Source organism: Lemur catta, chromosome 12 (genome assembly GCF_020740605.2).
Source record: "Lemur catta isolate mLemCat1 chromosome 12, mLemCat1.pri, whole genome shotgun sequence".
NCBI classification, from domain to species: domain Eukaryota; kingdom Metazoa; phylum Chordata; class Mammalia; order Primates; family Lemuridae; genus Lemur; species Lemur catta.
The window spans coordinates 58655948-58681545 of NC_059139.1; the positions used below are offsets into that span (position 1 = coordinate 58655948).

At 37.3% G+C, this 25598-nt stretch overlaps 1 protein-coding gene across 21 annotated transcripts in view; it reads right to left on the reverse strand.

The window, feature by feature from the left end:
• The window catches only part of MEF2C (myocyte enhancer factor 2C), a 147467-nt gene that overhangs the window by 49129 nt on the left and 72740 nt on the right, over nt 1-25598 (reverse strand). The gene's annotated exons all lie outside the window — the stretch shown is intronic.

Sequence of the window (25598 nt, forward strand, 5' to 3'; positions counted from 1 at the left end):
TGTTGGAGCATCCTTTATAAACCATTAATAACTTATTTTAACAAAAGAAGACGTATATGTTATCTCGGGTAATCAGAGAAAAGCCAAATCATTATTTTTGCCTCTGTGTAGGCTCTCACCTAGTTGTAAAAGCCTTTTTATTCAACTGGAGTAAATGTGTGCATGGTTAGTCACGTGACATGTGAGTTGCTAAATTCTGCCCTGTCTTCACCTGTCAGTTCAGGGCCACCTTTCACAGTCACCATGCTTCCTCATTTCTACAGGATTTCCCATGGGCTCTTCTACTACATCACTTCTTTTCCCACCTATTTTCCTGATTCCAGCCTATCCCTCCATCCACTTGTGCCCCATCCTTCCCCTCCTGGCATTGTTACTATCCAGTTGTTTAAGCCAAAACCCCAGAAATCATCCTTGATTCTATCATCTCTTGACTCAACTATGATTACTCTATTTGGTTTCACTTCCTTGGTCCATTTGTTTTCCGTTTTCCACCTTTCAGTTAATCTTCCTCCATACTTTTGGCAAAGTCTAATTAAAATGCAAATCTAATTGTGTAGGACGCTACACTTTTCTCTTTACAGACCACCATGGCTCCCAACAGCCATACCCACTTGGCTCGCACAACAAACCCTCCACCTGCCTCTCAAGCCTCATTTCCTCTCTTCTCCAGCATTCTGTGGTTTGGCCAAGGGCGAATTTCATTATCATTTGCCAGGTCAGGTATGTCCTTTAAAGACACTGCTTGATGTCATTCATTCCTGTCTGGAATATCTTATTTACTCCTCCTCTCTGCTACACGAACCTCAGTCATGCCAGGACACCCACTACCCAACGCTATCACTTGTTCGGTGAAGCTTTTTCCTAAATTTTCTAGGCACTTAGGTACTCCCTTCTCTGTACTTCTATAACCCTTGATCTTTTCTTTTTTTATATGTGGTATATTATATTGTAATTTATCTTTCAACATGTCTGCTTCACCATCAGAGGGTACGTTTTATGAGGAGTGGTCCCTGACAGAGGGCTTGGTTAATATATGTGGGCTCAATCTAAGTTCTCAGTAACTGTTCACAGGGTAAATGAATAAGCAAACAGACGTGACAGTCATAATTTCTAACAGTGACAGGCTAATTGAAATGAGTTGGGTGGTCTCCTAAGGTGACAGTGTTATTTATTTGTTTTAATAAGATTATTATATCAAAATGTAGGGAAGCTACAAGTTCTGGTAGGTTAAAGCAATCTCTGTGATGATTTCACAATTGCTGGACCAGATATCCCTGTGGGAGCTGAGGGAACAGTGGAGGCGACACAGACTATAATATCTCAGCGCAAATGCTTGGATTTCTGTGTGTTTAGATCTGCTCAGAGTCCTGGGCACGATGGGCTATTCTTTTCCAGTTCCCAAGCCTTTTGTGTCTGCTGCTGCTCTAATAAACATTTTGAGAACCAAATATATTGCAGGAGACATAGTTGTGCATTCTGTTCTCTATTTTTAGATTTCCCCCCAGAAACAAAGATATTACCCTTGATGGACTTTAAAGAATCTCTCTTAGTTGGGGTCTGCAGTTTATCACCAGCTTATCAGAAAAGCAGAGAATACACACAGCTTTCTGTAAGGCAATGCAAAATACAGATTTGAGGTTGGCAACTGATTGACTTGTGTCTTGACAATTTTGATCATACCTGAGAACCTGAGATACCCAAATCCTCATTTCTGAGATAGCCAAGGACTCCTGAGATGAAGGTTAAATTGCCTGCTTTCTAAAACCCATCTCCCCCTCCCCCAGCCCCAGTGTCTGCCTGGCCAAAGAGAAGTAAAGAGCTCTAATGGGCTTGACACTGGCCCACTTCTCTCCTGGGCTGGCCCTTGTCCTGGGGAACATTCTTGATGGAGTTTTCATGTCTTAAGTCACAGGACCAACATGTACCAATAACAGAGTTCAATCTGGGACGCTGCCAAAAATACTTCACCAAGTTCTTTTCTATTCCTAAATTTCTTAAATGGCAGGTAGTGGAATTTTCAAGGACCAATTCTGGATTGTGAACACAGATTTCATTTACAGCATCCTCAGCTTCTTCCCCCCATAATACCTGACATTCAAACCGTTTTTCCAATTGGTTTCTTTCTCTTTTTAATAAACCAGCCTGCTCTTCAACGAGTGGCAATAGGCCATTCTCTATTGAAACTTTTCACTTTGGTTTTGGTTATTCTATAGTGATCTAACAGCAGTGATGGGAGAAGGTCTCTCATACTCCACCTCCCAGTTAGTACGCCCTGTGGAGACTCACCTGGATATTAATTCTGAGGGTTCTGCCTGAGCCTGTGACATGCCATCTCAGAGACTGGTATTGACAGATGTTAGCACATACTGCTCAGTACTCACATGGCTCTGCCATGTGAGGGAAACGAGGTATCAGGAGTGCAGAGCATCACTTGGATTGCGTGCAGACAAAACGTAAGTCACAGCCACTGTGGCTGCCAGAGCAGAGGAGTCTCAATGTATTAGAACGAAGCTCCACAAGAGCAGAATCTTGGTCTTTTTCACCTCTGTATCCACAGCAACTTGAATGTGCCCAGCACATGGATAACACTCAATAAATATTGTTAATAAAAGAATAATGGAATCCAAGGCTGAAGCGACAGAGGTATTTAAAATGGAATTACAATGGGATCTGCAAAAACATAGCAGTTACTAGGTTTGTAACCAGGATACATGCTGCTTTTACCCCTAGCAACACTCACCCCTTCACCCCACCATCCCACATCCTCATATACATGAATTTGAATTATAAAAGGAAAAAAAAATCGAGTGGACTAGAGAGTTAGTGGAATTAACGTGTCTCTTTTATGCTTCCCTAGGACTTTGTAATTGACATTTATTTCATATCGTTGCTATCTGTTTTCTTGTTTTTATCTCATTTTCTAGATTAAAGATTCTTGCAGACACGAAGTCTCTTGAGGGCCTCTGTCCTCGGCAACTAGCACAGTATCTGACTGTAGAGTGTTGCAACAATTTAGTGAGCTCTTCCGGACATGTGTCCTACAGGAGGATATTGCTAAGGACAGCCTGACAACACACAATGAAGAGGCTCAGACAGACTAAGCACAAGCTGGTGGTTAGGAATCCAAGCCTTCCCACCTGCAACGCTGGACCTTCTCTCTCCTTTTAGTCAGGTTTGTTAGGCCTTTCAAAGGCTAGCAGCCTTGGTCTCTAGCCTTACGTGTATTACTTGTCTCTTTTGATGTAAAATCTCATCTCTCCTGGGACTTGGTGAATGCAGCATTAATGTTTTCATCTTATTGATTGATACATTGGCAAACTTGGTGTTTAACAGAGAGCATGCAAGATATAATAGGTGGATGGGCACTGGTCAGGGGCCAGGCCAGTTAAATCAGTGAGTAGAACACCATGGGGCTTCCTCAGGCCTGGTCTATGGCCTGGTAACCAGGACGCACTCACTAGTGAACAAAAGGCCAGAAAGGCTGGCTGGAAGCCAGGGATATGGGGAAAAGGCTCCTAGCAGGTTCCAGGTTCGAAGAGTTGACCTAGACATGTTATCAACTGGTCAGGGAACAAACCTCTGTGTACCCACAGGGACATCAGACATTAAGGAAATTCCACAGACTGAATCTGTAAAATGCACAGCAGCAAACTTAAAATGCCCCTTATTTCTTTTCTGCAAATAAGTTTATATTGGTTTTCGACCTCTTATCTCTCCCATCACATTATAAACTACTTGTAGAGAAGGACAGAGTCTAACCCATTTATACTCTACAGCTGTTATTACCACACACTCAAGATGTGCATTGGTAATAAGTGGTGGATTTTATGTTCAATTGCTTTCCGTAGGTGTCCAGTGAAAGAAAGTTTGATAGGTCTTTTTTTTTTTTTTTTTAAATGATCAAGGAGCTTCAGGAAAACAAAAGGTGCCTGAAAATAAATGTGCTTCAAAATCCTCAGGCAGTTGCTCAGTCTCAGCCCTCTTCTTAAGGCTTTTGCTGTGTTTATAAAACACACCAACATCATCCGAGCCAGCGGCTTTCTTTATTTAAACTTGCTCCCTGAGGGCAGGGCTGTGTCTCTCATCTGAGTATCCCTAGGAACTAGCAGAGCGCTGGGCTCTTCAAACTGCATAAATTAATGTGAATTTTTGGATTCATTAATCAAAAGCCTTTTATTTACTTTCTTAACAATATAACCTTTTCCATCTGGTACCAGAAAAATAGTCAATCAGTATTCCCAGGACCGACATCAAAAGTGCCAGTAGCATTTCAGAGTTTGGACCCTCAGCTCAGCTTCCCACAGGGACTTGCCCTCTAGTTTCCTGGCTCATTTGTTATTGGGGGTTGCTGTCTCCTGGACTCACATTGTAGGTCCTGCTATTTTACAATATTAATACGAAGGTTCCTTTCTCACTAGTGTAGGCAATTGTGAATTGAGTGTATGATTAGAAATAAATAGGACACAAGTCATGTACAAAGAGATTCTGAAAATACCTAATATACATTGCCATAGGGCACACTGGGATCTTTCTTTCTAGATTAAATAATCATAAATGAAATGTAAATCATAAGAAATGTTTTGGAAAGCCTAGTATTATTGATATACACATGCTAATCAAGGACTATATAGACTGTTACTTTATTATTTTATGAGCAGGTTAAATTTTTCTAAATTTGTTTTCAAATTAACTAATAATTAAAATCAAACTCATTTTAATTTATTTTACTTATGCTATGAATGTTATCTGTATATAGATTCATGGTCCCAGAATCATAGTCCAACTTGTAGTTCACAAAATCACATTTCCCATGACTTCATATATTACACAGATAATATTTTTAGGTTCTGCATTGTCACCTTGGATTTCACATGATGCTACAAAAGCTAGAGAGAGTACTGACAAATGAAAAATGTAAAGGAAGAGAGAGAAAAAATTTTTGTGATTCATATACATATTTCTTTATTTCATTTTAATCCATTGACTAGGCCCTTGGTACAATCTTAAAGCAAAGGAATGGGGCATTTTTGTCTCACTCCTAACTTTAAAAGGAATGAGTCTCACATTTCACCATTATATACTTACTATAGAGGCTTTTTGTTGATATTGTTCATAAACTTAATAAAAATTTTTTCTATTCCTAGTTCACTATGAATTTTTATCATGAATAGAAACTGAATTTTATCAAATCTCTTCTTTTATTTTGATGATCATTTGATTTTACTTTCTAAATTTGTTAAGATAAATTTCATTAGTGAGTTTTTAAGTTGTTATCATGTACTTGTTTTTTTCCGTAATTAAAACATTAATATCATTTTTTATTGAAAAATAATAATTGTATACATTTATGGGGTACAATGTGATGTTTTGATATATGTGTACAATGTGGCGTGATTAAATCAAGCTAATTACCATATTTATCACCTTGCTTATGTATCATTATTCTGTGAAACATTTGAAACTTACTCTCTAAGTTATGTTGAAATATACATTATTATTGACCATAGTCACCCTGTTGTGTAACAGCTCTCAAAACCTATTCCTTCTGTCTATCTGAAACTTTGTACTCCTTGGTGGACAACTCCCTTATCCCTCTTCTCTTCCCTCCCAGCCTCTGACAACCATCTCTCTACTTAGAAAATGTTTTTTAAAAAGAATAACAACAATGAAAGAGAGATTATAAATAGATTGATAGATTTTGGAAGGCAGAGAGGAAAGAGGGGAGGGAGAGAGGGAAGGAGGCAGGGAAGGAATGAGAATGAGTGAGAGAGAGAGAATTTGAGAGCGGTGTGAAAGAGAAGAAGGAAAAAAATAATCAAATGAGCACATCAAGTGATCCCTTGGTACGTGAGCTGGCCTCTCATTGTGTCTGGGCTCAGCACTTTATGATCTAACATAAAGCTTTATCACAGGTCATCAGCAATTCTGTTCATCCTGATATCCACCCCAGGCAGTCGCTCGGCACCTGTTGTCTAACTCAGCAAGGCCAAGTGCAGGCTGCCGGCCGCATGGACCACTCTGTCCTCTGGCCCTAGATAGCCTTCTCTGGACAGTCTCTGCATACCTGGCTCCTGGATGCCTGCTTTTGTTGTCATGATGGCTTCAATAATTTCAGGCATTATCAGTGTAAATGTACTGCATCCTCATTTTTAAGTTTGGGATTTCAAATTCCTTAACTTATGAAAGCTCAGTGATTTTGTTAGTTCAGTGGTGAACTTAATAGTTTTCATTTGCACAATCATTTCTTCCATATTCTTCATTAAGTAATTATAAAAACAACATTACTTCTTCTATGGCATGAAGAGGAAATTAAACCAGTCTTCCCTCACTATCAAAATATTAATTTTCTTAATATTTTAATTGAATCCATTCCTCAGAAATAACACCTACCATTTATTGAGCATTTATATGTGCCAGGGACTGAGCCTGTGGCTTTGCATGGATCTTGTTTTAATCCTCAAAAGCCACCCAGACACTGTGATTGCTATGCTACAGGAAGAAAAAGAGGCACGCAAAGTGGTTCAAGAACTTGCTAAAGTTTTCAAAATTAGTTAGTGAAAAAATCAAATTTATGAACGCACGTATGAGTTCCAGAGTTTACTTTCTTATCTGCTGAACTATTCTGGCTCTGCAAGCTTGTCCAATTATAAAGATTGCCTAAACTATGTCTATGTATCCTTTGAACACTTACTCTCAGCTGAAATTGGTGAAATTCCTGACAAATCTTATTTTCTTCATAAAGGGATATATTTGTAATAGAACTCATTTTCTGATGAATAATCTTATCTAAAATGTTTTTCTTATTGTTTTCCTGTAATGCCCACTACATAGAGGGGAAGGCCTTTCAACAATATTTAAGTAATATCTACTTAGTTAAAATGAGGCCTAGGTTGTAGAAACTCTAAGGAAAAGAAAGATTGCTAAGTTTTTTCACCTTCTACATTCTGAAGACCGGGAAGGAAGTACTAGCATATAGGTTGTACCTGTGTGGGTAAAATGCAGTGTAGGTTATTACAATTATGGAATACTAGCAAAAATATTAAGTCTCTGTTGCTAAGAAAAAAGTTGGCTTTCTGGGGGGCACATATACTCTTCAGATTCACAAGTTAACTGCTCACATTGTCACTTCAATTAGCTTGAGCAGGTGAGGGTGGCCAAGGTTGGTCACCATGAGATTACGTTTTTGCTAGGGTTGAGGGGATTGGTTGGGGAAACAGAAAAATGTATGCTTTTAAGGAGAAACTATTGTTTTTTCCCCTGGGCAAAGCTATGGGATCATGGAGAAATCTTGTATGCCCTATAAAAATTCTTTTCTCAATCACGGGTACATAAACTCTTCCTTTTCCTGTTTGTTCAAAAAGATGCAGATAACACTGTTACTTTACAAGCTGGGTGAGAGAAAAAGTAAAAGAAATTACTGTAAAACTTTTCATTTTTTTTCCCCAAAAGTTATGAAGGAGACATAATGTGATGTGATCTTAAGTGAGAATTTCCCAAAGTCCCACGGAAAAGGGGAAAACTGAAGGAGAGCTTCAGGAACCACAGAGACTTGGGTTTTGCATCTTGCCAGAAAACCTGCACTGTTGGTAAAAGCCTGGGGTAGCGCTGGCAGGCCCTGACTCAGCAGAGAAAATGCCACCCACCGTCACGGACTCTGCTTCCGCACTAGCGGAACACCCCTGTTTTCTCTGGAGGCTTCCCACAGCCAGGTCAATACCCAAGTCTCTCCGATGGGAAACTGGATTTTTTTGAAAATTGAAATTAAACAAAGTTGTATAACATTTAAAAGAAACTTACAATTATGATGTTTGGCTTTCTACATGGGCTTAAAGTCAATTTTCTGTTGAATAAATAGTATTCACCACATATTAACCACCTAATAGTTTTAAAATGCCTCAAACAGCCATCACCATCATTCTGAATAGAATCTCACTTTTTTTTTTAAAGATCACTGCTAAAAGATGAGGGGAAACAGAACCATTAAAAAGAGGAAGCAAAACATGGTTCAAAGTCTGTTTCCATGAGGTAATTCACACTATTGACTAATAGTCAAAGGAATCCAGTCTATACCGAGATGAAGTATGAGGTTAAGGCAGGTGGGTGAGAGAAGTTAGAACCCACCCCCTCCTCCATCGCATTACTTTATGGTTGAAGCTAAAGAGATAGAGAGAAATCAATGAAAGTTTTGTTGATCTGACACAGGAACTTGTGCACAGTAAAATGGAAGTTATATATCTGAGTTCATCTGCTGGAAACTGCCAGTCTCACGTTAATTGTACGAGTATGTGAATGTATCTGTGTGTGTGTGTGTGTGTGTGTGTGTGTACAACATGAAGCTAAGAATTTTGAAAGAATTTTAAGAATTATTTCTGGGTAGATGTACTTCTGCATAGACATTTTTACCTTTTTTTCCCTTCTAGAACACAATATTTCAATGCAGTAATTTGGACCCCACAAAAATTCAGTTGTGTTATGTTAAAATGTTTGCAAACTGAATGGTGGTTTCTAACGGAAAACTAATTTCTTCCTCTAATCATAATATAACAATTTGCTATCATATAATTTACTACAGTTTTTTAAATATAAATAAAATCTCTCATATTTGTAAAAACTCAGTTTCAGAAAGTGCTGAAATGTTTCGCTATTGCTTCCGATGCTGGCCAGCAAATGGTTTGATCGCAGCAGCCAGGGAGCAGGTGCAGAGTTCAGAACTGCAAACTGGTTACACCTCCTATCAGTAAAAGTAGGGCTCAGATGGCCATCTCTTCCCAAATCACAGTTCGTCTTTGCTAAGTCTTCACCATGAGAAACAGGTGTGGTTCACAACAAACATCAGCGGTTTAGAAATGATATCCTTTCCCCAGTAGTGATATACATTGTGGGTATGTGACTGGAATATTTAAAACACCTGTTCACCTGGAACTAAGCCAAATGTGTAATATGTTAGCGTGTGCTTGGCTCACTTCCAAGAGTTATGTATCGTTACTACCATCAAAATACTGAGGGAGCTAGGGCAGAGATACTTAAAGTTCCGCCCTAGAAGCAAGGCACAATATATATATTTTATTGTTAATATCATCACACTAAGCTCTGTTGACTGGCTAGTACTTTAATGAAATCAGTTATTTAATTTTGTGTCAGAAAAGAAACAGGCAGCACAGGGACATTCTTGTCTTGGCCTTGCTAATTATTTTCATTGTCTTGAAAACTCCATCAACCTCCCAGCTACCCTCCTTCCCTGCCTCTCTCTTTCTCTCTCTCCATCTCTCACTCTCTTGTTCTCTCTGTCACTGTCTAACTATGCTCTCCCTTGGATACAAAGTAGTTCAAGGGAGACACAGGGGAATAAATTAAATCTAACTCTATCTACCAGCGTTCACCATCAGAACTTGGGAAAGCTCCTCTATTTGACAGTGTCCCCCTATTTTTTCCAACCAACTGTTTGGACTTAATAGAATTACTTTGTGACTCCTAGTTTTTTCCTCTCTCTACCTTTTCTCTAGTTTTAAAATCTGTATAGTGAGGATCTTACCTCTGAAGAATTTCATAACTTTATTGTATAAGAAATAGATATACATGTATTATATGTAATAATTTACAATGTGATTTTTTAAATGTAAGCACAAAATATACTAGATTTCAGCATCCAAAGTCTATGTGTGTGTGTGTGTGTGTTTATATATAAAACAGAGTGAAAGTTTAAAAATTTTGCCTAAATTTACATGTGCAAGCAGCAGCAGCAAGAAAGGAAATATGTGTATGAGCATCACGTACCCAAAAAGTGCTAATGGCTATATATATATACATATATATATATGTATATATATGTACATTATGTAAATTAATTCTTACAAAAAAGCCAGAAGTGAGATTTATTATCCTTGTTTTACTGCTTAGGAACCTGAAGTTCAGAAACTTGCTCAAGATCACAGAGTTTATGGGAGCAGCAGAAACCAGGTTTGTCTGACTTGGAAACCTGTGTCTGTCCCTTCTCCTATACCACCTTGTCTTATCTTGAAAGGGCTGGGCTTTTAGATTCTAGACATGAAGGTGTAAGTGTAGAGCACCTATACTTGGCAGTGTTGAATCGAGAATCCTGTCCTGTTTATGTGGTCATTAAAAGGGCACATAATTCATTAGAAACTTCTAAATTTATAGATTTTTCTTTATTTTTCAATTTAATCTAACGAAGCGTATATACTTTAAACTTCCTGAGGCCTCTATAATTTGCTTCTTTAACACACTACATGTGATAAATAGTCCTCGGTCAGAGCAGTGAATGTGCACATTATCAGTGCAAATTGAAATTATATGCATATTTCAAAAGCAATTTGTTTTATATTATAAATATGTAAGTTAGTGAAAGTTTTTATTTAGGCTTTTTAGCACACACCCATATACATATTTATAAAAATTAAAATATTTTGGCACTTCCACTTTTTACAACACTTTTTACTGCTTCTATCTAGAGATCGTTACATTTTCAGCAGAAACTTCTTCCAGAACTGCTTGTCATTATGCTATTCTACTGTAGACCATAGGTTGTCCTTCTTGCACTGTTGTGTTGGATCTAATTCCACATCAGATATTCAGAGTGCCTCATTTATCTGCCTCCTCTTCCTCATTGACTGTGTCATCTCTCTTGTATCTCTTTCTGCATGTGACCATTTTGTTCATATCAAGCTCGTATCATATCCTCGTTTCTTTTTTCTAGTGACTCTTTGGATAACTGGTCTTTTGAAAGGTTTACCAACATCCTTTTCAGTTCATATCCATCGTTCTCAATTTTGACTTGTTTGAGCCTGAAAATGACTATCATGGCTGCCTTTTCTGACTTTTTAAACTCCTTCTTCCCAGCAGTTATTACTTGATCACACAGTATCAGCAGCAGTAGCAGCATTACCATCAATCTTACCATGTGCCAGACCCTGTTCTAAGCATTTTACAAATGTTCATTCACTTAATTCTCATAATAGCTGTGTACCAGGTACTATTATTAACCCCTATTTACATATGATGGAGTTAACACAGAGAGAATCTAAGTAATATCCCCAGGGATATACAACTCGGAAGCGGTGGCGATGGGCTAAGAACTCAGGCAGTCCATCTCCTGCACTGATGTCCCCAACAATATGCTACGCTGCCTCTCCCAAATATCTCATTGGCCTCATTATGTTGTTTTGCCCAGTTGATTCCCACGTGGATTTTCTACCTTCGCTGGATTGTAAGTTTCGTGAGGTCACAGACCATGTTTTCCAAACTTATATCTCTCCTCGCATCACTATGGGGTTCCGTACATTCTAGGAATCTAATAATTATTGCTTGAATAAAAATATCTACAGATAAAAGGGGAAGTAAAATTCTTAAAATACACATATCGAAAGGCCACTTTTAGATTTGAAGGTAAAATATAATTACAATTTTGCATGCATGAATTAAATACTTCACAAAATAAATCCAAATGCATGGATTACTGAAAATGAAATGGCCATATTAATTTCTTTGCTCTTCTATTTAACAGTTCTCAACTGTCATTCTAAGCATTTGATACACAGAATAAGCATACTTCCTCTTGTTTAAGCCAAACTGCCTGCATTATTTTGGCTCCTGTTAAAGATAAATAATACTGTAGACATTTCAAATCCCAGATGATTAGGAGATAGTCAAATCAATATCACCTACATAATACATACAAGATGATGCAAATTTTATAGCAAAGAAATTAATAATTAATTTATATCTGTTTACTGTAACAAAAATTTGTTGTCAGCTTTTTTTGAAGTTTAACAATGCTTGGGCCAACATGGATAAATTATATATGAAAACGTCACTGTTTAAGGTACAAATACTGTTAAAATAATTACATTACTTAATGGTTATGAATGTTGTAATAGTCTGTTATATACAGTATATCATGCCCTGTCTTTCTGCTTGATAATCTAGTGTAGCTACTATAGCTCATATTACTATATCTAGCAATGTTAATTTCTTTATTTCAGCAATTAAAAAAGCCACTATTTTCCACATTACAAAGCTTTTGCTGAAGAGTCAGAAATGAATAATGTAATATCAAAGGTAATCATTCCCCAAATTGAACTTATTCTGCATAGCACAAACGACTCAACAATGATAATTTTGTCTAAAAAGTGTGCATATAAAAGGCTTTGTCCCTGGAACATAGCTCTAAGTGGCTCACTATCTAGGTTGAAAATGGTTTTGCAGGGTTGTATGTCCTATTTTTCCATGCCTGCAGTAAAGATACAATATGGGAATTCAGCTTGGTAATTACTAATACACCACACAGACACAATTACACCCTGTGTGCTGCATAAAGGAATCACTTGTGGTCTGCATCCATTACAAAGAGCAGTAGGGGGCCAACAGGCAAGACGACAAAATTCTTTACAAGACGGAAGGAGAATAGAAGAGTCGATGTACACAGATACAAGGACCTTGATTCTTCTAGCAATGATTTAAGCCTCTTTCCATCAATTATCGTCCTTTGTCTCAAGAGTCTTATCACCAGCAGCATTACAGGAACTGAACATAACAATGCTCAGACCCTTATAACCCCATGAACTGTGCTGACATTTCCACACCCTGTTGCTATGTTTGACCTGGTTATTCAGATTACTTAAGCAAAACAAAAGAGGGGAGAAAAAGTTGTCACCATTGCAAAACCTGCCCTTCTCTCTCTCTCTCTATATATATATGTACGTATTTTTTTTTTTTGTAGGGCTTACTCAGAATTCCATTTCTTGAAACTGAAAGCCACCCTACTCTCAAAGAGTTATTTTTCAAAGTAGTTTTTACTCCATTTTAAAAATTAAAAGCAAAAATGTGCTTGGGTGAAAATTATAATTGTAAGAAAGAGCAAAGATTAGTATATCCAGGGGACATATACTGAACAAGAGAATTTCATGTCTAAGGGAGCTAACTAAAGTGAGTCAGCTGCTCTCTTAAGTTACAATGAGTCACAGGAATAATTTTCTTGCTGTGAAACTCTTTAGAGTTTTGAGTTTAATTGCCAGCGGTAAGCAGTTTTTATTATAACAGAGTTTCCTCTGTTAATTATTACATGATGTATATTATTTTATAATACTTTCATTTAAGATGCTCTTTTAAAGTACATCTTACAATTATGAATTTTTAAGACCTTAGGAAAGTTAGTTATTTATGGCAGTTTGTCAGGTTCCGTGAAACAAAGCCTTGTCTTTCAGAAAATGTTTACAACCTATGAGGGGAAAAAAAAAGTATCCTGGGGCTAAAATGTTTATTGGCACCTAGAAGTCTGAAGAGAGAGTCAGGCCTGCGGTTTTTTGAGGGCACTTTATCATCGCCAGCATTCTCAAAGGTTTCTCTGAATGAATAGAACCGGATTACTCAGCCTTCTATTCCACGCCTAGTCCTCTCCATTTTCCTTGGCACGACTGAGAGCCAGGCTATTTTTAGTTAAGCCGTTTTCTATTTTTAGACAACTACCAGTTAGAAGACATTTGCTAGGGAAAAATTAACACACACACACACACACACACACACACAGGGAGGAGGCAAAGAAGCTTCCCTCCACATACTGTGAAGCAGCCTTCAACCTGTAACTCCAGGCATTTCAGCTGCTTTCAATCTTGGAAAAATAAAGAAAAATTCAGAGTTCAGGGTTTTAAAAATAAACCTACCCTCTGGCAAATAGACCAAAATACAACAAGCTGTTACTATGTGAAACAGTGACTATGAAAACAAAGAACATTCTCCGATGATTAAGCTGAGAGAAAAGTTGAACGATTAGGTTATAAGAATGGTGCACAGGCGTGTAACAATTTTCCAGCCTCTCGGCCAGATGTATCATGTTTTAGGATTTAAAAGGGGGAAAAAACCCTCATCTGTAAAGTTAAACCTAGGATGTGGGATGCAACTTTAAGGTTGAACCTTTTTATCAAGACTTGAAGGTAATTACATTCACTGCATTTTTCTAACATTTATACTCTGTGGGACTTCTCTAGAAATTATAACCATCTGTTTACAGAAAAACCATACGTTGAAAAAATCCAGAGCCAATAGGAAACCAAAATAAAGGCTGCTACATATACATACTACCTATATATATACATATGTGTGTGTATGCATTTAATGTCTATACATCATTACATTTATTAGTCTTACTTTTGCTTTAAATGCAAATAATTGGGAATGACTGGCTTAGCATATCAACTTATTCTACTTATCATTCAAGGCCATGCCTTCACCTAAAAGCCACCATGAGATGTTTTCTAGTGCTTGCAGTTGTAATTACTTTCTTTCTCCTCTGCTAGCCCACTGCATTTTGTCTATGTCTTATCATGGCTCAGATCATTGGGAATCATAGTCACAGATGCATCACCAGTAACTAGCACAATGCTTGGCAAATGGTCTTCATGTTCACCAATATCTGTTGAATGAAAGAACAAATACTGTGTATGTTTTGTCCACACTGGGCTACTGGCCCTGGAGGGCAGTGAACACGTCATAATCGTTTCATTTCCTAGGGCACTCAGCACAAAGCCTTGTACATAAACTTCATAAATGCTTGTGGAAAAGAAAAAAAAAATGAATTCACTGAACTTTGTTAGATCTTCTCAATTTATGTAAAATGTTGTGGTTATTTATATAACAATGCAATATTTATGAAATGATATACTTATTAGTATAAAATGTTCTATAATCCCAAATTAAGAATTTGCTTCCCTCTCTTTTGGTTAACATTCTTTATTCTTCCATCTTTTCCCTTGACTTGGAAGATAAAACCAATTTTTGCAACTTAATAGTTTACAATGGGCTTTGACATCTTCTATAACCTGCAATCCTCATGACAGCCCTGTGAGGAACTCAGGGTAGACAGACACTAACTCAGGGGAGGAACCTGAAGCCCAGCAAGGTTCTATAACTTGCCCCAGGTTAGTGGATGAGTGTGTAACGCTGCAATAACTAGAACTTAATTTTTAATCTTTATCTTTCCTCCAAATTTCTGGGGCTTTTGAAGTCCTATTTCCTAAAAGTGAAATTTAAAAGATGAACTCTCATAATAATGCTTCAGCAATATTCTTTAGAAAAATCACCACGCAGCTTTCTTTCTCCCCAAATGAAATTAATTCAGACCCACCACAGTTAAGGAGAACCAATCATGCAGCCCGGATGCAGATAAAATTCCGCACATACCTAATTAGGAAACAGCAGAAGAAACTGTGTGCACACACGCTTGTTTCTTTCCTGTTGGAAAAGTTCAGAACGGACCTAGCTTGTTTCTACTCCCTGACTACTCATCTTTCCTGCCCTTCTCCATGTTTTCTGCTTCCTCACGGCAATTTCAGCCTCAGTGTTCCCTGCACCCTCTCGTCGAGCTCCACAAAATCACATCGACTTTAACAAATATTCTGTTCCTTGGAGTAAATGCTGACTGAGTGACTCAGCATTCCTGGTTGGGTGTCTCTACCCGGGCACAGATCCTGACACGCGGTGGGCGTGCTACAAAAGCCTGCTGCAGGAATGCAAGGTAAAATAGCCACTTGCAACCTCTCCCGTTTACACGTCCTTTATTAGGTTGTAGCCCATCAACCACCACCATCTGAATGAACAAGAGCACTAGATTCACCAGTTTCAGTATTTACTGTCCAATAGAAGGTTTCTTCCATGATGGACAGTTCTTTATGGGAGCCACTAGTCACCTGTGGCTATTGAACACTGGAAATGCGGCCAGTGAGACTGAGGACCTGAACTTCTAATTTTATTTAATTTCATCTAATTTCTATTTATATAGCCACATGTGACTACCTTATTGATTAGTGCAGATCTGTATCATTTCATCTGAAATCTGGTGATATTCTCTAAAGAGAATTCATAATGACAGAAATTACTGCGTTTATAATTGTCATAACATAGTTGCTAAATATATCATTTCTTTCCAAATGTGTAGAGTAACCTTGAAAGGGGTTAGGTTTCCAGAATTAAAAAATAACAGAGTGGTGTTGGTTGTAGATTAGTAGCTCATACTCTGGGTAACTCTGATCTCTGTTTTTCTCTCTAAGAAATGGTTTCCTTAAGGTCATAGTGATGGCATCTGTGTGTGACTAATAAGTAATTTGCATGCTATTTTGAAAAATAAAGTATCTAATTCAGAAATTGTGAAATAGGAGTTACTATTATTAATTCAAATATTTGCTTTTCTTGTCATAATTTTTTTTAGATGTGGGGGGAAAAAAACCAAACACCCATTGTACAGTTTACTGTTTACAGTGTTTCTTATCTTAGAACAGAAGATCTAAATAGTTACTGAGTTTATTTACTAAAACATAAAGATAAGAGATTTAATTGATATGAAGAGGCTTTCAGAATCTAATTAACCTCCCAGTCAGTCATTAACTCTATGACCTTTAGAAATAATTGACAGAATTATTTTTTTCCCTTATTCAGAATTTGGTTTGGGTGGCTGCATTTCAGGGCAACACAGAATACACAAGGCCTCAATGAGACACGACTGGATAATAAACCAAACAGCTATTGGTAAAATGGGATATATTTCTGAAAATATAATCTATCCACCTAATTTGTCGTATCCATATGCAGCATTTACCTAATTATAGTCCTTCTCATGATTGAGTTTTACGAAGTCTTTTCCTAGAATGTCCTAAGGATTATTTTGACCAGGAGGATAATGAAGAAAATACGGCTGCCACTACCCCTCTGCACCCAGGGCACAGGCACACTCCCATCACACCTCCTGTCCGAGTCTGTACTTAGAATCCTCCTCAATGTGGGCCCCAGGCAGCCACTGCCAAGCAATGAGCGCTCACAAAGGAGGGGACACCAGGCCAGGAGATGCAGCGCTCACAACCGGAGTCACTCACAGCACTGAGCAGTGATGGGCCTTTTGTATCACACTTCCAGAGAAACCTAAGTAAGGCACTTGCTTTCAAGAATTAGTTTCACCGAATATCATTTTTAAGAAACTATTTTATGGTTTGATCTAATAGATTTTAAGGCAAAATCTATTTTACGGCATGATTCTGACGCTCAGTAAAATTGCAAAGAAGAAATGGTCAACAGGTGTACTTTCAAACTCCATGCTGAAGGAAATGAATGTTTTGGAAAGGGAAATCTAGGTCCCTGTTATTCGAAATTTGCTTCACAGGCCAGAGGCATGAGCATCACCTGGGAGCTTGGAAGAAATAAAGAATTGCTGAGCCCTGCCCCATAGAATGCAAGAACCCCTGGTGACTCAGACTGGGCCATAGGTATTTCGTTTGAGACCTATGGATCCCCCTTGACAAATCCTGGCCAAAGTACCAACAGGTTGCTTCTCTCTTCTCCAGGAAATCAAAGCACTGTACGTTGGTCTGTAGGTCCTAGACATTCTACCAGTAGCACAAGCAATATTTCTACTTGGTTTCCTGTGTCTTTTTTTTTTTTTCTGCTATAGGAACAATATTTATTCATCTCTGGTTCACTTGAAAGAGTCTCACTTATATTATTGGAACACATCTGACTTCAACAAAGAAAAATTTGTAAATTTTATTTATACTATAATGATCATCAGTAAGTTGATAATATATTGAATGTCCACAATGTGCCAGATGTTGAGTTGGCAGCTAGAGTTACAGAGATGAACAAAACATTGTTATGTCCTTCAGGGAAGGGAAAGAGATTTGTAATTAAAACAACAACAACAACAGCAAAAACCCAACAATGGAGTGAAAAAATTGAAATAATAAACACTCCTTCAATGACAAGAGCCATAATCTTTTATTCTGACTCTAGGCAAGACTCAGAATTATTCCTAAAACTTTACTTTTGAATATTTCATGACTGTATATTCAAGAACTAATCCTGAGGAAGTAGGAATATTCAACTCTTTTATATCTTATTTGATACCTTTTAAAGACAAATAATGTTACTTGGGTGCTATCAGTGGCTAGAATGCAACCTTTGGTCCAAGTTACACATGCCATGAAATCTGTAAATATCATTAAAAATAGACAATTATGGGCCGGGTGCGGTAGCTGACACCTGTAATCCTAGCACTCTGGGAGGCCAAGGCGGGAGGCTCGCTCAAGGTCAGGAGTTCGAGACCAGCCTGAGCAAAAGCCAGACCCTGTCTCTACTAAAAATAGAAAGAAATTAGCTGGACAACTAAAAATATATAGAAAAAATTAGCCAGGCATGGTGGCACATGCCTGTAGTCTCAGCTACTTGGAAGGCTGAGGCAGAAGGATTGCTTGAGCCCAGGAGTTTGAGGTTGCTGTGAGCTAGGCTGACGCCACGGCACTCCTAGCCCAGGCAACGGAGTGAGACTCTTGTCTCCAAAACAAAACAAAACAAAAAATGGACAACTGTGATCCAGGCTATATATTTCTGTCCTTTCACTTCCAGGCATTGGGAATGGGGGAACCACATAAGGACTTTAGTTTGCTCTAGTTCAAAAAAGTTCATGTAAAATAATGATCATGATAAAATAGTAATGATTAATACTGATAAAGAAGTTATATAACTGACAAAAGGCTGTATTTTGAAACCTGTCTTTTCTCCTTCTACTATTATTAAATAATTCTCTGTTGACTCTGTGTTAGTACTAATGCCTGTGAACTATTAGAGCTGTGCAGTACCACAGATGACAGGAAATTCACTTTTATTGCCTTGTGCATATAACTTAACTACCATGCACATTAGTATTTGTTCAACAATGATTATTTTCTTAATAAATGAGATGTGAAGCAGCTTTTTATGTTTACAAAATAGGCAAATTAAGCAAGAGCAATATTTTAAAAAAGAAATGGCTCTTCAAATTTGATCTATAAAAATCACTACACAGTATAGTTATAAGAAATATGAATACATTTAAAAATTCTTAGGCAAATTTCTTCTTTTAGATTTTGGAGAGCAAATGCAAATATGATTTACAGGTACTGATAAATGTCTTTTAAAGCTATATAAACAAAAAACCCATGAAAATTCAGGAAAATATGCCCAAACTATTTTTTAAACAAAATTTCTTTTTCCCCCTTTCCCTTGGAAGCCTCAACACTGAAGGTTTAAGTCTTTATAGAATATACTAAGACTTTGTTCAATTTTCAATATGATCTATTGAAAGACAATTATATACTTGGTTTAACAGAGGACAGGGCCGACTTACTGAGTCACTAGCGATAAGAACTATTTCAATTATGTTTTTTTGTTTTGTATTGTTTTTGTTTTTTGTTTTGTTTTTAAGAGCTGACGTCTCCCTCTGTCACCCAGGCTGGAGTGCAGTGGCGAGACTGTAGCTCACAGAGCCTAGAACTTCTAGGCTCAAGTGATCCTCCTGCCTCAGCCTCCCGAGGAGCTGGGACTACAGGCACTCGCCTCCACGCCCAGCTTCAATTACAATTTATAGTAAACCTAAGAAGGATTTGGAATGTACCTCAAGAATATTATTTCTCTAAATTTCTTTCATAAAAATGACTGCTTTTCTGAAGAAATTGATTTACTAATTATAAAATTAAATACTGGTCCAATGTTGCTTCAAGTACATTTAAAATAGTAACAAGAAAGACCTATCAGCTTCAAATTAAAAAGAAAATGAAGCAAAATAAAACAAAACCCAAAAACCCCCTACAGCACACATGGTGTTACCTAGCTCACACGGTTAGTGCTCCCTGTCAGTTTGGACAATTTGCAGGTGCTTTGACCAGATCATAAATTTACTGATTGACTCTGTGGTTATTGGTTTAGGAGTAAAATGTACTTTTACTTTTATGGTGAGTGTTTCGCTCCAAACTGATGCCTCTCAACGTGAACATTTACGCTCTGGATTCTAAAATCACAAGGCTACACAGTTCTTTACTTCTGAAATGCTCTCTTCAAATTTTATATTGAAGAATTAATCTTGGTGTTAATTTGAAAGCACAGTGAGTTAAAATACCTCCCTCCTCACCTTTCAGTCTAGACCAGTGCTGTCTCACAGAACTCTCTGTGTGACCATCGCATTCTGTTCTCCACCTTTCCTGTTCATGTGTGGCCATGAACACTTGACGTGCAGCTAGTGCAACTAAGGAACTGAATTGGACATTTTATTTCATCTTAATTCTTTTAAATGTAAATAGTCACGTGGCTAGAGGCTACTCTATTGGAGAGTACAGATCTGAATTATCTGAGTGTTTTTTGACAATGCTTTGATAAACTATCAAATTTTAATGAATTGTTTCACGGAGCTATAAAACATTTTTTCATACTTTACATGTGTAACATTATGCTAGATGATTATTTGGTTATATGTCTCTCTCCCCATTTGTTTATTCTATAAATATATTCTGAGGACCTAAAACTCTCTAGGGCTCATGTTAAGCACTGAGAATATGATCATGTGCAAAACGTGTACAGCCCCTGCCCTTCAAGAGTTTAAAATCTAGTATGGAGGAGGCAACTGGATAACAGCTTCAATGGTGCTTGATGGGAAAAATAGAACAAATTATTACTTTCATATAGGAAAAGCCCCTAACACAAGTTACAGAGGGCTTCAAGGATGAGTTTCTAAAAGTATAAATTGAGACCCAAATTGAATGTAGGATAAGTAACAGCCAAGCAAAGACCTAGTGAGGAATTTGAAGACAAAACAAATAAAGTTTGGAGAGATTGAAAGATATAAACATGTTCAGTGTGGCTCAAATATAGGGTGGTGGTGGTGGTAGGGAGATTGATGGGAGGGAAACAGCAAAAGGTGAGGTTGAAGGGAAAGAGAAACACAGGGGTTAGATCATGCATGGCCTCATGAGCTTCCAGAAGCCTAGATTATATACGTATTTCTGGGCATTCCAGGGCATGTAGCACACAGCAGGAATTCAACAAATCTTTGTTTAGTGAATGATTGAAAGATGGAAAATCCACAAATGATCAAACAAATAAGTGACTGTGGTTGTTCTCTTAAGAAAAGTATCTATGTATAATACACATCTATACAGCATGCATAAAATAATTTTATATATCTATATTTTTATAAGTATAAATTTGGAAGCATTGCTTTAGGTGTAATGAAAGTTCAAGTAAGATAGACATGTTTTCATATTTTATTATACATCTGTTCCCCAATTTTGTGATACCAAGTTTGTAAAGATGTTTAGTTTCACTATTTGCTTCATCAACAAAAACTGCACTTGCCAATTTTCACCAAACTATGTAAAGGTAATTAGCTTGTTGATAACTACCAGTAGCATTGTGAGGCAATAAAAGTTATAAGCTATTTTAAAGCCTTTTCAGTCCCAATTCAGGCCTTAATTGTTACTATGCAAGGAAACATTTTGCTGTAACAGCTGTTCTTAGATGTCTCTAAATCCAAACAGGAGTTGGGATTCAGGTGACAGAAAATAAAATTTTAGGCCGGGCGCGGTGGTTCACGCCTGTAATCCTAGCACTCTGGGAGGCCGAGGCGGGCGGATTGTTTGAGCTCAGGAGTTCGATACCAGCCTGAGCAAGAGTGAGACCCTGTCTCTACTAAAAATAGAAAGCAATTAGCTAAACAACTAAAATACATACAAAAAAATTAGCCAGGCATGGTGGCGCATGCCTGTAGTCCCAGCTACTCGGGAGGCTGAGGCAGAAGGATCACCTGAACCCAGGAATTTGAGGTTGCTGTGAGCTAGGCTGACGCCACGGCACTCTAGCCCGGGGAACAGAGTGAGACTCTGTCTCAAAAATAAATAAATAAATAAATAAAAAATAAAAAAAATAAAATTTTAGTAAACAGTTTACCTCTCTCTTTCTCTCTCTCTCTCACACACACACACACACACACACACATTCCCTTCCCTGTTCTTGCCTCTGAAAATAAAAGCCAGTAATCCTCTGTTGAGACAGAGTTACATCCATCTTTGAATTTTCTGGAAAGCAGCAAAGGAGTCTCCTGTTTTACTCCCCTTCCACACTTAATCACTCTACTACTAACCCAGGCTTGATGAGCTGCTCATCAGAATCACTGAGTTACTGATGGGGTGAGAGGTTCATTTTAGCATGGGTGCTAAGTGATGCTCCCATATGGGTTTTGTGTTTAGAAAACACATGCTGGATATGGAGGTTACCAGTCTGGGGCCTCCATCACTCCAAGGATCATCTGGAATGACCTGGCAGAACACATGACCTGTCTGAATAAATTCTGTCAAATCGTTCAGGCTATGTCTTCATTTCTGCAGCTTGTACTACATTAATGAGGTTATTGCTCCTTTGCCCTCCAGTTGTTCCCAAGCTGATTTTTGCATATATGTCTTACATCCTTAACAAGAATGCCTGTCTTCTGCTGTTTCAGAATTCTTCGTAGAGTGCTGCACATAAGCTGGTGCTTGTTGAATCATTGCTAAGCAAAGCAATGGCCTCTAAGCACTTCCTGGGGGACCTGCATCCTTCAGATCACCCTGCGGTGCTCAACAACCACATCCTCCAGGAACAAGGCCTCACATAAGGCAGTAGGGTTTGTTCTCTTAGATAGCCAAGAAACAAGGGGTGGGGCTATTGAGGAAGTGATGAAGTGAGCAGTTCCATAACACCATCGGAATCCCACTTGAGTTTCAATCACCTTGTAAGCTAGCAAACTTGGGAAAATATCCAGTATACTTGTTACAGTTAAATAAAATGGACTTTCTTCAAAGGAAGTGCTTTTAATATAATAACTGTTTTTTTTAACCAATGGATTAAAAATTTAACACATTTACTAAATCTAGCATATTTATATATTGTATCTAAACAGATATTCAAGCTGCATTATAATATAATAACAAAAAAAAACTATCTCAGTCTGTCTGTTAAGCCTTTGTGAGTCTTTGTGCCACTGTAGCAGTAGTGCTAATTATCAAGCAAAGACATGATAATTACGCAGAGCTTTTTTGCTAAAAGAAGGAATCTTTTTCGACACCCACGCACTGCACAATTTCCTATGGCCCTGTAACACTACTCTGGTATGGCCCAGAAATTTGTATTTCAGTCTGAATGCTGGGAATTATATTATTTCTCTCTGCCCCCATCTTTTCGTCTTGTGAGTAAACTGTTTTTAGAGGGTTAAGTGAGAGGGGTAATGGTCCAAAGGGGAAATATAAAACTAATGACCCTTCATGAAACATATTATGCTCCTCATTAAACTTACTCAGTTAAATGTATTCCATTAAATTAAAATAAATAGGATTTAAAATTTTACCCAGGAGTAGTAAACTATCTTAACTTTCAACTTTATGTTAGATCCATTCTAGGAATGGATTCCTCAAGTCCCTGATGTATCATAGGTTCTTAGCCTCCAACACAATTTATGTTTTAGTGCTGCAGAGGTTTTCAAATTTAGTGTCTAAGAACTACTTGGGGAACTTGTTATAAATGCAGCTTCCAACCCAGATCCCCTCTTCTCCACCAAGTATCTCAAGCATCCTAATTTCAATGATCAGCACGTCGAAAAATACTCCACATGGGGGAGATATAAAATTTTATCAAGGTTAGAGGTCTCACCTTCTTTCTCCATCATCTCTGTTATTACTAAAATGTGGAAAAGCCAAATACATAAGGAATGTGTTATTAAGGGTGAGGGTAAAGCAGTCTTACAATGTGTTAGACTTATATGTTATGTTCATCCAAAGAATTGAGCCACTGAAGCTATAGATTTGGCCTAGGAGTTCCAGAATGGCTTTTTGAGAGACTCAGAGCTTTAACCTATTGATGTTAAATGCAAAAGAAAAAAAAAAAATGCAGCTTCTGCTTTCTTTTTTTTTTTTTTTTTTTAAGTATTGCTTTAAAAATATTATAATGTTGCAAAGGACTTTCAAATTCAGGGCCTTATTTTTGAGATAAGAAAAACGTCATCTCAGAGAGGTAGCTAAGCTTCCACACAGCACGATGGTGCAAGTCAGGATTCAAATGAAGACCTCTGACTCTTAAAGAAGTCTGACTTTCAAATATCCATCTAACCAAGAATATGAAATTTTCATGCAGTATGTGAAGTTTTAAGTTAAGTCATATAGTATATCATTGAGCAAAACCCTCAGAAAATGCGTTTTCTAGATTTTAAACTCTTTTAAGAAAGCAAATTTTAGCAGTCAATGTATTTTCTAACTAGTTCAATATGGTTCTACTGTATTTGACATTACATTAAGGACTCTAGCAGTACCAGTCTAATGACAAATTCAAATTCAAATTCTTTTGTCACCCTGATTTTTGTTGTAACGGTTTTAGTAGTGAGATGGAGTTTTGTGTATATAGAGTTGTTGGGTTTTTCTGTTGTTGTTTTTCAAGACAGAGTATTGCTTTGTCGCCTGGCTAGAGTGCAGTGGTGTCAGCATAGCTCACTTCAACCTCCAACTCTTGGGCTCAAGAGATTCTCCTGCCTTGGCCCCCAAAGTGCTAGGATTATAGGCATGAGCCACTATGTCTGGCCTGTGTTTTGAATTTATGTTAAATACGTGTAAGTGCACACACTCAGATTCAAAAGCACCTATGATATCTGACAACCAACTAGTTCTGTTCACCTTCATGTTTGTGTACTTTCACATTTATATGTGTATGCGAATAAAAAACTATCTAAAATGCATAGCAGTACATAGCAGGTAAATTTTATGAACAATTTTAAATTTCAAGATCAAGGCAAGCACACATTCAAATGATCAGTCCATGAAAAACTAAAATGATGCATAGTATTTTAAAAAGTATATTTCACATTAGTTCTATATCATTCATTTTTTAAATTTTATTTTTAATTATTATGGGTACATAATTGTATATCATTTTTGTTCTCTGAAATTATTTGCTTATCCTTGTTAGGCAAAAAAAAAAAAAGTCAATCAATCAGCTCAATACTTTTGAAAACCTTCCAAATAAAAGCAAAGAAATGAGAGTTAGTCCTAGACAATTATAACAGATAAAAGGGAGATGGATGTGGGAGGCATATTAATTTGATCAGGATTAGTATTACATTTTTTCATAATATGGAACCAGTCTAAAGCAATGGCAAGAATGATGAGTACTCTGGCAAACTGACTCTGAGTACATACTTTTGAAACATTTATTAATTTTCTCTAAATTCTGGGGAAGCAGGCACAATCTAGGAAACTAAGAGCAGATAAAAAGATGAGGACAATAAGCAGATGGGAACCATTCTCATTCACCTCTTTCTTTTTGGTTTAGTAGTCATTACTCATGAAGGGTACTGCAAGGTATTTATACAGGATATGTGTTGAAAGTATTTAAAAAGTTTCAGCCAAAATTGTAGGGTACGTTACTTATGCTCATGAATCTAAATATTTTTAAATTTCAACATGATGGTTATTTGTTTTTGGCAGAATAAAACGTTTTAAATTTGACTCTGATTAAATACTGAGCTAACATTTAGAAGTTTATTTTCATCTGATTTTTGATTCCATGTAATTTAGCAGTTTTCATTGCTTATAAAATGATACAATTTGGGGGAAAAACATTTCTAGGAGAATTGTCTTTACTCTTTCAGCAAGGAAGCATTCAGAAGAATGAATTAGAACTGTGAGACATAAAATGAAAAACCTAATGTGTAAGGTTGGAGTGTGTTCATTTTTAAATATTTTTTTCCTTTGATGCTGCTGGGAAACTGTTATATA